Genomic DNA, 17,266 nt, shown 5'->3' with positions numbered 1-17,266 from the left:
CTGGGCTAAATAAACATAAACAGTGTGCTCAGTTTCTCTCAGGTCTGACAAGCCCTAAGAGATAGACACCATTTTTCTCATTTTACACAGACAGGGACCTAAGGCAAGGCTGAGAAACCTGCAAAACATCAGATGGCTCAGAAGCAGCAGGGCCCAGGCTCTAAATCTGGTCTGCTGATTCTAGAATCCTTAGGTTTGTATTCTACTCCACTGCCTCTCCCTGGAAGTAGAAAGAGGGATGGGACTGGTAAAGCAGAGACTCCAAAGATCCCATCTGTGGAGATTATCAATCCCTCACCCACTAGTTCCAGAAGGTGAGAGTCATAAGCAAGCAATTAGGAAATGGCTTCTCGGGGCGCCTGGGTGGCTCAGTCGGTTAAGCGTCCGACTTCAGCTCAGGTCACGATCTCGCGGTCGGTGAGTTCGAGCCCCGCATCGGGCTCTGGGCTGACGGCTCAGAGCCTGGAGCCTGCTTCCGATTCTGTGTCTCCCTCTCTCTCTGCCCCTCCCCCATTCATGCTCTGTCTCTCTCTGTCTCAAAAAATAAATAAACGTTAAAAAAAAAAATTAAAAAAAAAAAAAAAAGGAAATGGCTTCTCTTCACCAACATCACAAAAGCACCACTGAACTTCCTTTTTGACCTCCCTCCTAATTACCTCTGGACCTCTTCTGTTCTCCCTGCATTCTTGAAATCCTTTCTCCTCTCTCCTTTGGACTTTGCCTGACGCTTCTCATATCACTTCCCCAATTCCTCTTCATGAAAATCAAATCCATTCTATGTTTCCAAAAATTACCATTAAATCTCCTTTCAACACATAATGCATAGGAATCAATCCTGATTTCACTATAGTGGCATAGAGACATTTGGCAATTGTCTTAATGAAAACAATTTCATTTGTTGTTTACCAGGCATTGTCTTAAGACTTCATACATATTAACCGTTTCAATTCTCGTAACCACAGTGTGAGTAGGGAGCTATCATTATCTCCATTTTATATATGAAGTAACAGACAGCGAGATACTAAGTAAGTGCCTGAGGTCACGCATGTAGCAGGTGGTGAAGTACTTTGTTTACAACCTCTCTGAACTTCAGTTCTCTCATCTTGAAAATAAAAATATTCACTTCACGTTGTTACCAGGCAGAAATGGAATAAACATACATAAAGCAGGTTACGACAATAACTTAGATTCCCCCTTCTTCCTCTAGCATTTCCGGGATCATCCTAAGGTACAGTCCGGAAACTTTCAATTAGATGAGAACACCGGGAGAGAGGAGGAGTGCTCAGTTTCTTTCGGACGTGTGGTCTCATGTGTGAGTCACACATGGTTGTGAAGTAAGTACTACGATCCCCGTGTTACAGATGAGGGATTCCAGAACTTGAGGGCATGGACACTCTGCTGGTGACTTGAACCGGAATCGAACCCACATGTGTATATTGTCTCTCCATCGTTTTATAAGGGGCTCGAGGGGACAGCCCAGCCTCTGGCTCCCCATCTTCATCACAAAGCCACAGCCAGGAGAATAGGGTTGCATAAATTCCACACACGGCCAGTGCTGATGCGACTGCTTTACCTTTCCCAGAGAAATCAAGATGGCGAACCATACTCAAAGATAAAAATAGGTTCAGTCACATTTAATGATCTGGCACAATTTCCACCTCCTCTGGTAAGAAGAAAAAGGAGAGAGGGAAGGCAAAGAAATGATGAAAGGAAGGAGAGAGGGAAAGAAGAAAATGTCCCAGGCTGCGGATGATAATGAAACAAAACCCAAAGTGGCATCTCTGTGTTGGTCTCTCGTCCACTTTCGGATTTTTTTTCCACAAGAGTGTCAGCTACTGATCTTGGAACAACCTGCTGTTCCTTCTCAGCCCTTCGGCCAGGGGGCTTACAGTTACAGAGGCCTCAGAGAAGACCAGGAATGGGCCGACCAGGAACACTCTTTCCAGAAAGGCAGCCGGAGGGAAGAAACTGGCCCCGCCCTGCCCCGCAAGGCCGCCACCAGGAACAGGGCGTTCCTCTCAACACAGGATGTCCACTCACACACGCGCACGCACACCGTGGTCCTCCTCTATCTCTAGCCACCGTCGGCTCTCCTCGGCTCTCCTGGTCAATGAGGAAAGCGGAAGGCAAGAAACACTGCCAGGGAAGCCGAAACAAAGGAGGCCCCGAATGCAGGCCACACCCACCACCGTGCCTGCCCTCACACCCACTATTCTTAAACTGGGAAGAGGACAAGCCACCTTAGAATTGTCTTAAGATGGCCTTAAAAAAAAACTGTTTAGACCTCCTCTGGGCCCCGCATCACAATGACAGAGGAGCTCGAGAGGGTCCATAAACTCAGAAATATGTTAGGACACACTGACGTGGATCTTTTTTCCAGATGGTTTTCTCAAGTTAAGAACCACTGCACTACTTGCTCACAGTGAGAAAACATGGCTGGGGAAAAAAAAAATCGTCACCCCCCCCCCCCATGAAGTCTCTTCCTCAAGCCCCCTGGTTCAGTGAGGCAGACCTCCAAGCAAGATCTCAGCCATGCTGTCCCACCCTGGCCCCCATATCCACTTGGGGTCTGGCACCAGAGATCCATGCTTAGGAGCTACAGGCATCTGAATTCTCATCCCTTCACTGCCATTATAGAACCTAAGCCAGGGTTCTATGAACTCTCTGGGAAGCCTGTAGTCCACCTCTTGATGGCTGGTCTGCCCTCACTGCAGCCCCCTGCACACTTCTACAGATTTGTCTTCCCAAGAGAATCTGCCACCTTTATCACCACCATACCTACGGCTCCAGGCCATTAAAAGTGGGACCATAGGGGCAAACCACTTGGGTCTGAATTCTGTCTCCATCACCTCCTATGGGTGTCTTTGGGTAAGTCACTTAACCTCTATGCCTCAGTTTCCTCAATTGTAAAATGGAGATGAGAGTACCTACATCAAAGGCTTGCTGCAGGAATCAGGTGTGTGCATGAAACACTCAGAATGGTGGTGGTATAGTCAGTGTTATGGAAGTATTAGCTATCAGCAGCATCAGCATGACTATTTTAAGAGTTCTCCACTGGCTACCAAGTAAAATCCCCATTCCATCCATAGGCTCTCAAGACCCTCCATGTACTAACTCCAACTTGCCTCTAATCTCTGCACACATAAGCCCTTCCTCTACCACCTGACCCCCAAAGGGGCACCAGACTGGGCTCCCCACCCTTCTACTGAACCTACTGATGTCCCATCAGTGCCTATCGAACCTTCACCATATCTGAAGGATGAGCCCAAACACTGATCACACCCAAGACATTGTCATCAAGAATTCCAGTGGACATGGGGCGCCTGGGTGGCTCAGTCGGCTAAGCCATCTGACTCTTGACTTCGGCTCAGGTCATGATCTCACAGTTCATGATACTGAGTCCCACATCGGGCTCTGTGCTCCCAGCGCAGAGCCTGCTTGGGATTCTGTCCCCCTCTCTGTCTGCTCCTCCCCCACTTGCTCTCTATCTCTCTCGAAAAAAATAAATTTAAAAAAATTCCAGTGGACAGTACTGAAGGTGTTAATGCATCTAGCAGGTTTTGTGGTCCTGCCCCTACCTGCCCAAGAGCCATCTTTCTGGCTTACCACAAAGAAATAACCTTTGTCCTCTCTGGGACTTCGTTTCCTAGCTGCAAAATGAGGCAGTCAGAATCGATGGCTTCCGAAGACTTATTTTGAAGGCCCTTGGGGTTACACGATGTTTCGTTGTTCCTTTGGAATAATCTTTCATTAACGAAGCAGAAGATGTATAGGTTAACCACACACATTTTAATTTTTTGAAATGAATGACTGAAATTGTTTTAGGTCTTAGGTTCCAAGGTTATGAAAAAAACTGTAATTTTACTAGATGCTGTCTAAAATTTCTCTTTATAATTGGAGGATGCTATGACTTATAATCCTTTTTTCCTAAGAGCTTAGAAGACCATTTTTATTTTATACCTTAAATTATCTCATGATGCCTACCACAGTACCACTTCAACCTTCCACGTGGAAAACGATGCGCTGAGTTTTTGCACTAAGTCCAAGCCAATAAAAAAGAAAACCCAAATTAATTCCCCTACCCCTATTTTCAGCAATGCAAACTTCCAGGATAAATGGTTTTCCATAAAAGTACAGAACTAGCCCCCAGATTTCTTAAAATCCCCAGGGTGGAACTTAGCCATAAAAAGTTTGAAAAGAAGTAGAAAATTTAATAATACCATTACCCTGAAATCCAATAAAGCCTGTTGGAGCTTCACATTTTTAAGAAATCAGACTATTTATGCTATTACCCCTAGTACTGCTATAGTTTCCTACAAAGCCATAAATATACACAACGTAGTTCACCAGAACACTGACTAAGACTATCATAAAAAAGGCCATAAGGAAGATACCGGCCATGAAGCATGGTTCCATGGTACTTGCTACAGCAGGTTCGTGCAGGCTAAGTTCATTTATTTTGAAAATTACATTTCTAAGTCCACAACTCATCGCTTTCAACTGTGAACAACTTTTAATACAAGTTAGAATGTCCTTTTCAGAGGCAGTTTTCACACAAGCTAAAGGTCATACTGAATATCACAGAACAGTTACAAGGCAATCACGGCATACGGGAAAAAGCTTGTAACATCTGTAACTTCTACGATCACTGCATTCAGCTTTAAGTCTCAGAAAACCTAACTAACGGTGAATTCAATAAATAGGAAGTAGTTGGGAAGCTCAGGGTTACTGGTGTCAGTTCAACAGGAACAATGTCAGAGCAGATAGCTCGGTGATGCTTTTGGCTTTTCCTTCGTGCTTGTTACCTCATGGTGACATGAGGGCTGCTATGCATTCAGACACCTTATCGATATTCAAGGCCGAACACCGGCGAGAGCAAGTAAGGGCACTGACAGGCTCACGTGTCCGGTTTTATCAGGATAATAAATGCTTTCCTGGAAACCCCACTCCCATCCCACAGGACTTATTCTCAGGTCTCACCAGCCAGAACCAGGTCACATGTAGCTGGTGTGAACCAGTTACAAAGAACTCTGGGAAATCGGGGGTCAGGACCCACACATTGGCTTGGACCATCACAACTAGTGTCTGAGACTGACCACCATGCACTCTGAACTAAATGCAGAGTCTGTGAGCAAAATTGGAGCAGGATATAGGCACTGGGTGGGCAATTATTTGTCTCCATTTTGAGTCTCCATCTTGAGGATAAGAAAGTCATCCAATAAATAGAAAAGACAGTTACACAGTTATTTCCTAAGTGTTTTTTGCTCTCCATCTCAAAAGCATCTGTTACATATAAAGTAATGTTTTACAAATTCCAACACCTATAAAAACAAACAAAAACTGGTTAATCTTTAGGTTTGTAAGTTCTGGTTTTTCTCTCTACATATAAACAGATGAAAATTGACAGCCGGATGGCCAAAAGGTGAGTGCTGTGAATACTCATCAGCACCTCAATGAATTCTACAGAGTTCTACCTGAGGTTTCACCTTTCGCTAGGCAGAAAGGCCATTTTAGCTGAGATACAAACGTTAAGGATAGGGTTAAAGCACCCTAAATGTATTTTCCCCACTCTGTTTTCCCTCTTCTCTCATCCACCTCACGATCCTGCCTGACCAAACAAGCGCATCTCTCTACCACCCTGGATCTCCTGTGGGATCATGACACCACCACCACCCCCCCCCCCCCACAACATTCAGTGCCTTCCCACTGCTCTTGGGAAATTATCAACCCTCCTTACGAAGACTCTCAAGTCTGTTCACCCTAGCCTCCTTCTCCAATCCCATCTGTCACCATGCCCTACCATGCCCGTTATGCTCTGGACATCCTGGCCTCCTTTCCATTCCTTGAACTGTCTCCATTCTCACTGACCACAATGAGATTTCCTCAGTTCTTCACACAGCTGGCTTCTCCCATGCTTCAAATCACAGATCAAACACCACTTCTTCAGGGACATCTCCTTATGTCACCCGATGTCCTGTGGGCCCTGTCCAGTAACTCTGTCATGTCACTGACTCCTCTACAGCACAGACCAGAATCCATAATTATCTTCTCCGTTGGGTGGCTTTCCTCTTGTCTGCCTCCGTCACTAGAATGAATGGAAGTTGCAGGGAAGCGGCCACCTTACCTACCTTATTCACTGCTCTGTTCCCAGAGCCCAGCACACAGAAAGGCTCTAGGCTGTTCATTCTGCCATCCTGCTTCTGGGGCCATCTTGATGCAGCGGATCTCCAACCTCCCCATAGGTCACTAGCTCCCTGAGGTAGCCACCAAACAGACACTGCGTCCCCAGGAACCTCCCCCCTGCAGTCCCGACCCGGGAATCTCCTCTCCTGCCAGCAGCATCTCTTGCTTGCAACCCCTTCCTCCTCCTCTCACAGCTACTGAAGCAGGCAGCACAGTGGTCAGGAGCACAGACCCTGGAGCCAGACAGCCCGGACTCAAATGCCAACCACACTGGTTACGGAGTAGCCTTAAAGAAGATACTTATCTCCTCTGTGCCTCAGTGTCCTCATCTGTAACTGAGTGATGGCAGCAGCACCTTTATCACAGACGGATGCCGGGAGGACTAAAAGAACATACGTGAAGTTCTTACGACAGTGTCTGGCTAGATTAATAATATAAATAACTCATTATCATGAACATGTTCTTTGTCTTCACGGGGCTGTATCCTTCCCTTGCAGTCCCGTTTCAACAGGTCCCCCATGATACCCCACTTCATGTGCACTTCAAATAACACCATGGCACCTGCAACCCCATAGCTGCTCTGCCACCTCCGTGATCTGCATCACATCTGTTCCCAGACCTCGGTCCTATGGAGGAGGAAGCTCTCAAAATCTGGGGTCTGGGTGGTCCTTGAACTTCACTGATCACACATATCCTTACTGGCCTCCCCCTCCTCTAAGCTGCTACACCACGTGATTTGATTTTGCTAACTGTCACCTTTGGTCATGTCTACAGATGAAAACATGAACTCTCTGAGGATAGTATGTAACTCTTCTCCATCCTTGGGGAGACAGCACAGCATTAAGTATAGTAGGTACCATATCAATCCGTATCTATTAATTGGCTCGGATCCGCCCTCCAGCCTTAACTCCACCCTGTTCCTCAATCAGAAAAAAAAGGGGAAGCTTTTTTTAAGCCTTGCTTAAACTGGACCCTTCAGTGGAATGAACACGGATTTCAAAAACAAAAGGCTTCTAGCTCCTGACATTGGAAAACAACAGGAAATCCTCTTTACCCTTAAGCAAGCCCCAGTCACAAGAATAGAATGGTAGCAGGTATGCATGATTTAGCTACATCATGTTGGAACTATTGGTATCAAGTTCCAAATAAGCAATATGCAACATAAGCCATTTGGGGAATCTCAGACCCTGGGAGATGGGGATCAACACTTCCCATGATTGGACACTCCTAAGAAAGAACTCTAAGGAGAAAACAAATGTAATTCCACAGATGTAAGTATTTTCCATAAAACTGAAAGGGAGAAAATGATTTAAAAGTCTAGATATAGGGGCTCCTGGGTGGCTCAGTTGGTTAAGCGTCCAACTTCAGCTCAGGTCATGATCTTATGGTTTGTGAGTTTGAGCCCCGCATCGGGCTCTATGCTGACAGCTCAGAGCCTGGAGCCTGCTACAGATTCTGTGTCTGCCTCTCTCTCTCTCTCTCTCTCTCTCTCTCTCTGCCTGCCACACTCACACCCTGTCTGTCTCTCTCTCAAAAATAAATACACATCAAAAAAATTTTTTTAAAGTCTAGATATACCTTTAACAAAACATTCTCTACAGACAATATGCAATAGTGCGTGCTTGCTATTTTCTATTTCTCTCCACACATACACGTAAACACACAGGCATGCATACACACACACACACAATCATTAAAGGAAAGTCTGGAGAGTACAGAGGCTAACAACAAACTGACCTATCTCATGACTCTGAAAGATGCCAAGTCATTCCTTTCAGAATTCTATGGGTTTCATTTTGCAAGGATTTTTGTGACCTTCTTTCAGGTCAGCAGAGTTCACTTCCCCAGAGAATAATTTCAGGTTTGCATAAATGAGCAAAGTGTCCAGCAAACCTGGAAAAGTAACTCTATCTGCTTTGTTTTCAAAACTGCCCCGTAAAGTCGCATATTTCTCTTCTTTCATTTCCAGAGGTGGCTCCCAGAAGATGGTCTTAACCTCCTAAAGTTTAGATGGAAGATTTCCTCTCAATTACTGCTTTCGCAGGAAGTTCTGTGTCCACCTCCCTGAGGACAACACATTCTTCTCATCTCTCTCTGCGTCAAAATCTACCCACATATACAGAAGACTAATCCATCCCACCATCTGAATTTTCTTCTTCTGAAATTTGGGGGAAAGGCTGTTCAGAAGCCCCTAGAGTTGTTGTCCCAAAAATGCTGGGTATGAGATTTGCAGGTACTCACCACACTATGCAAACAGGTTCCTTGTTCATGGAACAAGAAAGTTAGTCTGTAGAAAATAAAAAGGGAAGTCCCGCTTAGTTCCCTCCAAGGACTGTTCTGCCATGTTTTCTAGGCAGACACCAAACAGGCTTCTTTCCAGGGTGGCCACTCCTACACTGGTGAAGACTTGACCCAGGGCCTCTTGGTTCTGCTCTCTCTTGGTACTGCAGGGAGATGCTAAACCCAGAGCATCCACGTGAAGAGGAGAGTTTTTCATTACCAGAACGAAATAAATTTTGATGCAATGTTTCATTTTCTTGAGCATCTTTTCATTTATTTATTTTTAAATGTGTATCCAAGTTAGTTAGCATCTAACGCAACAATGATTTCAGGAGTAGATTCCTTAAGCCCCTTACCCATTTAGCCCATCCCCCCTCCCACAACACCTCCATCAACCCTCTGCTTGCTCTCTATATTTTAGAGTCTCTTACGTTTTGTTCCCCTCCGTTTTCATATTATTTTTGCTTCCCTTCCCCTATGTTCATCTGTTTTGTATCTTAAATTCCTCATATGAGTGAAGTCATATGATACTTGTCTTTCTCTGACTAATTTTGCTTGGCATAATACCCTCTAGTTCCATCCATGTGGTTGCAAATGGCAAGATTTCATTCTTTTTGATTGCCAAGTGACACTCCATTGTGTGTGTGTGTGTGTGCGTGTGTGTGTGTGTATACATACATACCACATCTTCTTTATCCATTCATCCATTGATGGACATTTGGGCTCTTTCCATACTTCAGCTATTATCGGTAACGCTGCTAAAAACACTGGGGTGCATAAGCCCCTTCAAAACAGCGCACCTGTATCCCTTGGATAAATACCAAGTAGTGCAACTGCTGGGTCATAGGGTAGTTCTATTTTTAATTTTTTGAGGAACCTCCATACTGCTTTCCAGAGTGGCTGCACCAGTTTGCATTCGACTGATGCAATATTTCAAACGTCCACCTCAGAAGCAGACTACAGAGGGAATTTTAAGACAAAAAAAACCCAAAAATTTGCAAAGAAGGGATTTTAATTTAGACTACTGAACTTTAATTTCTCTCTCCTGAGAGACAAATATAGAGCTGTCACCTTTCTTTATTACCATTAACATCAAGATGTAACCTTTACTTACTAGACACGAAGACAAGCTCTATTTTATGAGTATCTAAAAATACAGGCAATAGATAGGACTCTGATAAGCAAGTGCACAGCTTTGGTTCACATGCCATGTAAAAATCTAGAATCTGGCTTACTGATTCTGACACGTGCACAGAAAGCAGTGTTCTACAAGTGGTCAGGAGTCCATGGATGAGACCGTATTTCACGACACTACAAAACTGGGGTTTACTCAGGTGCAAGGCACCTCTGCAGAACACCCATACACTGAATTAATATTTACTAAACATTCATTTATATTTAAGGTTCTCTGGAAATCAGAGATTGTAATCTGGTGATTGAAAGGTCTTAAAAATCCTACAGTCAGGTTGTGCCAAAGTTCTAGTCCATATGGTAGGCCAAGATGACAAAGGAGGATTCTGCCTGTTTCAAATATATGGAAAACCTGAATAACATATACCTAACACCTTATTTTACAAAGAAAAACGTCAAAATCACGAGAAGTAAATCCCTGGGCCAGAACTGAAGATGGAACTCAGTCAGTAGAGAACATTAACACTTGAACACTTGGAAGGCTATCAGAGTACAGTATGGCCTCAATGTCTAAGATTCTGATAATCTACAAAGAAAGGGGCACACAGACCACAGGACCCATGAACCTGGCCAGACAAAGCTGAGCTACCTGCTCTATTCTGGCAGTCACAAAGGGCTGCCCCTCAGTAAAACAACGTCTAGAAAATATTCATTTCCCACCCCTTAAGCTTTGCAAGGAAGCTTTTGTTTGGGAGAAGGAAGGAAGGAAGGAAGGAAGGAAGGAAGCAAAAAAAAAAAAATTTACTTTTCTTAATGTTTGTTTATTTTGAGAGAGTGAGTATGCATGTGCACACATGAGTGGGGGCGGGACAGAGAGAGAGAGAGAGAGAGAGAGAGAGAGAGAGAATCCCAAGCAGGCTCCATGCTCTCAGTGCACAGCCTGATGTGGGGCTCGATCTCACAAACCCTGAGATCATGACCTGAGCCTGTAATCAAGAGTTGGACACTCAACTGACTGAGCTACCCAGGCACCCCAACAAACAACATTTTTAAAGCCTCACCAATATCAAGTCAAAATCCCAAGACTACTCTTATAGGGAGGTATGGTATCCAAACATATAACATTCATGTAGCCTCAGGTTCCCTGTCCCAAAAAATAATACAAAGACTGGTCCAGAAGCAATGATACCAATGAAGCACGAACTGAAGCAAATGAAAAAAATGCCCTGAGTCTCCACATTCCTATTCACATTGGACTCCCATGGCAAATGACCCCCCCATCTGACTGGCCCTCACAAAGTTTAAGACTAAACAAGAAAAAGAGAGATGGCCAACGCAAATGGCACAATCTGCGTCCAAGAGCTAAAAATAGTGGAAAGTCTGAAAGAGGCTTTGTATTGAAACAACTGCAGAATACAAAAACAGGATAGCATGAAAGGACAGCAGGTGAATTTGAAAAAATCTACTAGAAATTGCAAGACTGAAGGAAGGAAGGAAACGAGATATACACACACACACGCACACACAGACACACATACTACGTATTATGTATATAGTGTACACGCACAAAAACACACATGCCTACAAACAAGTTCAAGTTCCATACACTGAAAACAATTCTGTTAGGGGCATCTGGGTGGTTCAGCAGGTTAAGCTTCCGACTCTTGGTTTCAGCTCAGGTCATGACCCCATAGTTCATGAGATTGAGCCCCACAGCGGGCTGTGTGCTGACAGTGTGGACAGCCTGCTTGAGATTCTGTCTCCCTCTCTCTCTGCCCCTCCCACAATCATGCGCACACGCACACATGCTCTGTCTCTCAAAATAAATAAACTTAAAAAAAGAGAACAATTCTGTTTATAACAACATCAAACAAGAATAAAATACTTAAAAATACATTTACTAAAGTAGAAATCTTGTACACTGAAAACTATAAAACATCACTGAAAGAAATTAAGGGAGGCCTAAATAAATGAAAGCTATCCACGTACATGTATTTGGAAGGCAATACTATGAAGGCAGCAATATATCTCAAAACGATCTAAAAATTAAATGCAGTCCCTATTAAAGAAGTCATCTGGCTTCTTTGCAGAAATTATAAAACTTATCTCAATAAGGGAAAGAACGGTCTTTTGATAAACAGTCCTGGGACAACTAGATATGCACATACAGCAGAATGAACTGAACCACTGCTTGAGAACACATTAACTCAGATGAATCAAACACCCAAATGTAAGCACTAAAATTATAAGTTATTAGGAAAAAAATAGGACCAAATCTTCAATACCTTGGATTAGGCAATATTTATCAGATATGACATCAAAAATATAAACAACAAAAAACATAAACTTAACTGCATCAAAATTTAAAGCTTTTTGCTTTGAAGGACAATATCAAGCAAGTAAAAATACAAGTATTTTTCTCCTATTTCTGAATAGGAGAAAATTTTTATAGTAACTAGAATATATAAAGGGTATCGTAACCAGAATATATAAAGAAGAAAAGGATAAATAACCCAATTTAAAAATGAACAAAGGAGGGGCACCTGGGTCACTCAGTCGGTTAAGCGACCAACACTTGATTTGCGTTCAGGTCACAATCTCGCATATTATTATGAGTTTGAGCCCTGTGTCGGGCTCTGCATGCTGACAGTGTGGAGCCTGATTGGGATTCTCTCTCTTTCCTTCTTTCTCTGCCTCTCCCCCGCTCGCTCGCTCACTCTCTCTCTCTCTCAAAACACGTAAACTTAAAAAAAAATGTTTTTAAATGAACAAAGGATTTGAAAAGATGTTCAACATCATCAAATCATTAGGAAAATGCAAATCAAACCCAGAATAACATACTACTTCACAACCACTAGGACAGCTATAATCAAAAAGACAATAAAAAGTAATGTAAGGATGCCAAAAAAAGGGAACCCTCTCACATTACTGGTGGGATTGTAAAAGGGTCCACCTACTTTATAAAACTAAACATTTCTCAAAAGGTTAAAATAGAGTTACCATATGACCCAGCAATTCTGCTCTCATGTATATACCCAAGGGAAACGGAAACATTTGTCCACTCAAAAACTTGTACGTGAATGTTCATGGCAACATTATTTAGAATACCAAAAAGTAGGAACAACCCAAATGTCCATAAAGGGATGAATAGAAAAACCAAATACGGGACACCTGGGTGGCTCAGTCAGTTGAGCATCATCTGACTTTGGTTCAGGTCATGATCTCGTGGTTCATGAGCTCAAGCCCCAGCTGTGCTCAGCCTGTCAGCATAGAGCCTGCTTCAGATCCTCGGTCCCCCGCTCTCCTCCCCTGCTTGTGCTCTCTCTTTTTTAGAAAACAAAGAAAAACCAATGTGGTATATCTGTACGATGGAATATTATTCGACAACAAAAAAGAATGAAGTGCTGGGAAGTACTACAACATGGATGAAACTTGAAAACATTATGCTGGAGACACAGTAGCTCCGTGGTTTCTGAGGGGGAAGGGTGGGCAATTGTGGTGGTAACTCCTGATGGGCTCAGGATTTCCTTTCAGAGTGGTGAAAATGTCCTGGAATTAGACAGTGGTGATGGTCACGCGTCTTTGTGAATATGCTAAATGCTACTGAATTTTATAATTTAAAGGGGTGAGTTCTGTAGAGTGTGAATTATATCTCGGTTAAGGGGAAAAACTCAACGGGCCAATTCAATAAGATCAGACACAGCCAAAGAACGAATTCGTGAACTGGAAGGTAGTTTGGGTGGAAGCTGTAGAGAGTCCGCTAACAAGCAGGGTTTACTCCAACAGGATTTGGAGATTTGCCAGCAGAACAGTGTCTTGGGTTTGGCATCTCTCTATATCCTTCCTTGTACTAAACCTTGCCTCTTACTCCTGTCAGGCGACAGCACTCCGACTTTGACAAGAGTACCTGGCACAGCAATTCAGAGAGGAGTTGCTTGAGAGGAAACTAAGAATTCTCTAAGTGGATGCAGTAACTTCCCACACAAACACATGTGTGTGTTAAGTTCATACAAGAGCAAATAGTTGGTAGTAAATAGAAAAGGGAAAAGCACAACATGGCAAGAGAGAAGGAAGGTGTAGCAACCTGAATAATGTTGTCCCCTCCCCTTCAAAGATACTTACATCCTGATCCCCAGAGGCTGTGAAGTGACCTGATGTGGGCAAAATGGATTCTGCAGATGTGATGGGACTAAGTCTCCAAAGGAGGAGAGATTCTGGATATTTTGGGGGGCACTAAATGTAATTATAACTGTCTTTATAGGAGGAAGCAGAGTCAGATTTAACTACAGAAGGGGAGAAGGTGATGCAAGCCGAGACTAGAGCGATCCACTTTGCAGACGGAGACAGGGGCCCCAAGACAAGAACACAGGAACTCCCAGAAGCTGAAAAAGTCAAAGCTACAGATTCTCCCCGAGAGAGAGGCTCCAAGTGGAATCAGCCCGGCTGACACCTGGGCAGCCCAGTAAGACCCCTTTCAGACGTCAGGTCTCCAAAATGGTAAGAGAATAAAACTGTGTTGTTTTAAGCCACTACGCAGTACTTTATTACAGCAGCAACAGAAAACATACAGGAGGTAGGAGGGAGAACAGGAAGATTTGGTAATTCAGCCTTGACAGAGATAAAAGAAACTGACCCTAAAAACATACAGGGGCATTTAGAGCTGTTTCCCATCTTGCAAAGGAGGAAACTAAGGAGATATGGGTGAGAAGGATAATGAGTCAGGCGGGTGCAAAACAGTGTGGGCTGTCACGTATAGAAAGAAGCTACCCGAATACAACCAAAGCTAGAGAACCGAGTGTGTTACAAAACAGGATTCGGAAAAATTTGTAATGTGCAAGGAGTTTCCACCCCCCATCAATGCTAAGTAAGTTTTCAAGTAAGTACTTATTTGTTCATTCATTCAATGTATATTTATTGAGCACTTACTATATGTCAGGCCCTGTACTTAATCACATTCATAATGGTTACTCAAAACTTTTCCTATCAGAAGCACACTAGGAAGTGGATGCTATCACACTGTCTCAGCTAACTAGATAAACCAAAACATTATCTTGTGAAAGCATTTTTATTTTTATCACTGCTATTATGTAGTAAAGTGGATTACCTTTACTTATTTGAATGTGATCACTCTCCTTTAAAAGCTCTTTGTCTTGGCCTATTTGCAGACATTTTAAGCAGTTAAAATCCAAGTTTAAATAATACTTCACTACCCATTCATTTTCTGAGTTCTACGTTTGGAATTCATTTGCTCTGATTTTGACTTGGTTCTCCCTACAGCCAAACGTCACTCACTGTTCTTTCTCGAAAATAAATATAATTGAATTTTTCAACTAGAGATTGCCTAAATATCATCCAGTCCAACTCCTCAATTTACAGATGTCATAAATAAGACTCAGTTGGTTATTTTTTTTAATTTTTTTAAAAATTATTTATTTTCAGAGAGAGACAGCATGAGCAGGGGAGGGGGAGAGGGAGAGAGAGAGAGAGAGAGAGAGAGAGAGAGAGAGAGAGAGAATCCCAAGCAGACACACACTGTCAGCACAGAGCCCAAAGTGGGGCTTGAATCCATGAACCATGAGAACATGATCTGAGCCAAAATCAAGAGTCTGATGCTCAATGCACTGCACTGAGCCACCCAGATACTCCAAGACTCGGTTGGTTCTAATAACTTGTCCATGCCTTTAGCTCTACTTGGCAGGCCCAGGTCTGGACTCAGGCCTCCTGTCTCCCTATCCAGGGCTCCGCAGCAATCACAGGCTGTTTGCTATCAAACACAGAGTTCTAAGTGCAGGGACTCTCCTATTTTAATTAAACTCCTCAGGCTATTGCCATATGAAAACCCTGGCAACTTGTCTTTTTAAAGAACTAGACATTTAACTTAAAACCAATAGAGGGGCGCCTGGGTGGCTCAGTCGGTTAAGCATCCGACTTCGGCTGAGGTCATGATCTCACTGTTCCCAAGTTTGAGCCCCAACATCGGGCTCTGTGCTGACAGCTCAGACCCTGGAGCCTGTTTCAGATTCTGTGTCTCCCTCTCTGTCTCTGCCCCCATCTCTCTCTCAAAAATAAACATTAAAAAATTAAAAAAAAAAAAATAAATAACACAATACAAACCACACACAATGAAAACAAGTTACATTATCTGCACAAAAAGAAGTTGAGTTTTTTTACATTTGCATCACACATATTTCATGCAGCTGATTTTCGACTACTGAACAGATAAAAAAAAGTTAAGCCTCAATATGAGGGGAAAAAAAAATGCAAACTATAACAATAAGGATAGCATTTTTAACCTATCATATCAGAAAGTGTTTTTTATCTTTGCGTTTCCAGAATAGGAAGAAATGTTCAGTCTTCACACAAGGGCAATGGAATGGAAATAGATACAACTTCTCCAGAGGGCAGTTCGGGTGTGCATAGCAATGTCTTTATAATGTGCAAACAACCTTTTAACTCAGCGGTTTCACCTATGGCCATTTCTTAAGGAGAAAAATAGAGTTACGAGTGATGATTAATCCAGAAGGACATCAAGAGATTGGAAATACCCTAAATGCTCAACAGTGGGTGATTGGTAATCACGATATACCCGTGCAATGTAATAATGTGTTAGATTGTTAAAAATCACATACTAAAAGAAGATTTAATGTCAGAAATTTGCATGATGAATTAGTGACAAAAAGCACATCGTAACATAAGATAGGTTGTATGATCACAATAATGTTTAATCTAAAGGTACCAATGCACCAAGACCATAAAAAACACATCCAAAATGTTAAGGATGGGTTTTTTTTCTTTGTGCTTTTCAGTATTTATACATTTTCTAAGATAAATGGATCTTTTTTCCTCCCATCAGACAGAGGAAGAATTTAATCAGCGTTATTTTTAAAATCTTGTTCCTTTAGGGGCACCTGAGCAACCGACTTTGGCTCAGGTCATGATCTGTTTGTGAGTTCGAGCCCCATGTTGGGCTCTGTACTGACAGCTCAGAGCCTGGAGCCTGCTTTGGATTCTGTGTCTCCCTCCCTCTCTGTCCCTCCCCCACTCATGTTCTGTCTCTCGCTGTCTCAGAAATAAATATTAAAAAAATAATAATAAAAAAAATAAAATCTTGTTCCTTTAACATTCCCCAATTCCAATATCCCCCACACTGTTCAGGGAATCTTACTACTAAAACTATGAGACTCCCCAAGGACTCCTCAGCTGTGATCACCAGCATCTGGACAATCCTGCAGGACTTCCTCCCACACCAGGAAAACCGATTAAAACCAGAGCAGAAAGCCCCTCTTTTGGGTGACTGCGTCATTTCCTGCCTGTCCTGGGCACTGAAACCCACTTGACTATTAATGATCTTGAGCACTGCTCTCAGACTTCTGGACTCAACGCAAATTCTGAAAGTTTCCTCACACCCCAGCTGAGTTCAGAAACTCTGCTCCTTCCCACTCCCCCACCACCAATTCTGTCCAAGGATGCTTTCCACTAGCATGTGATCTCTTAGGCCAGTGCTTTCCAAACTGGGAGCTGAGACCCATTAATGGTTATTGAAAATCGATGCAACAGGTCCTAACCAGCCCTTTTTTAACCATGGTAAAAGTTGTTCTTTAACGTTAAGCAGCCTCCCTGCATTCAACTGTTTTTACTTCCTCCCTCTGGAATACCACACAGATAGTCTACC

At 43.1% G+C, this 17,266-nt stretch overlaps 1 protein-coding gene across 10 annotated transcripts in view; it reads right to left on the bottom strand.

Annotated features, from left to right (window-relative positions):
- Positions 1–17,266, bottom strand: part of APBB2 (amyloid beta precursor protein binding family B member 2) — a 383,377-nt gene that overhangs the window by 215,936 nt on the left and 150,175 nt on the right. The window contains exon 1 of one of the 10 annotated variants that reach the window (XM_042936522.1): positions 8,425–8,446. The exons of the other annotated variants lie outside the window; for them this stretch is intronic. The gene's annotated coding sequence lies outside the window, so the exon portion shown is untranslated. Of the gene's footprint in view, positions 1–8,424; positions 8,447–17,266 lie in introns of those variants that run through there. 10 annotated transcript variants of the gene reach the window in all.

The sequence above is a fragment of the Panthera leo genome, chromosome B1 (assembly GCF_018350215.1).
Source record: "Panthera leo isolate Ple1 chromosome B1, P.leo_Ple1_pat1.1, whole genome shotgun sequence".
In the NCBI taxonomy this organism is placed as follows: Eukaryota; Metazoa; Chordata; class Mammalia; order Carnivora; family Felidae; genus Panthera; species Panthera leo.
The sequence above is the reverse complement of the archived record's forward strand: the minus strand, read 5'-3'. Positions and strand labels throughout refer to the sequence as shown.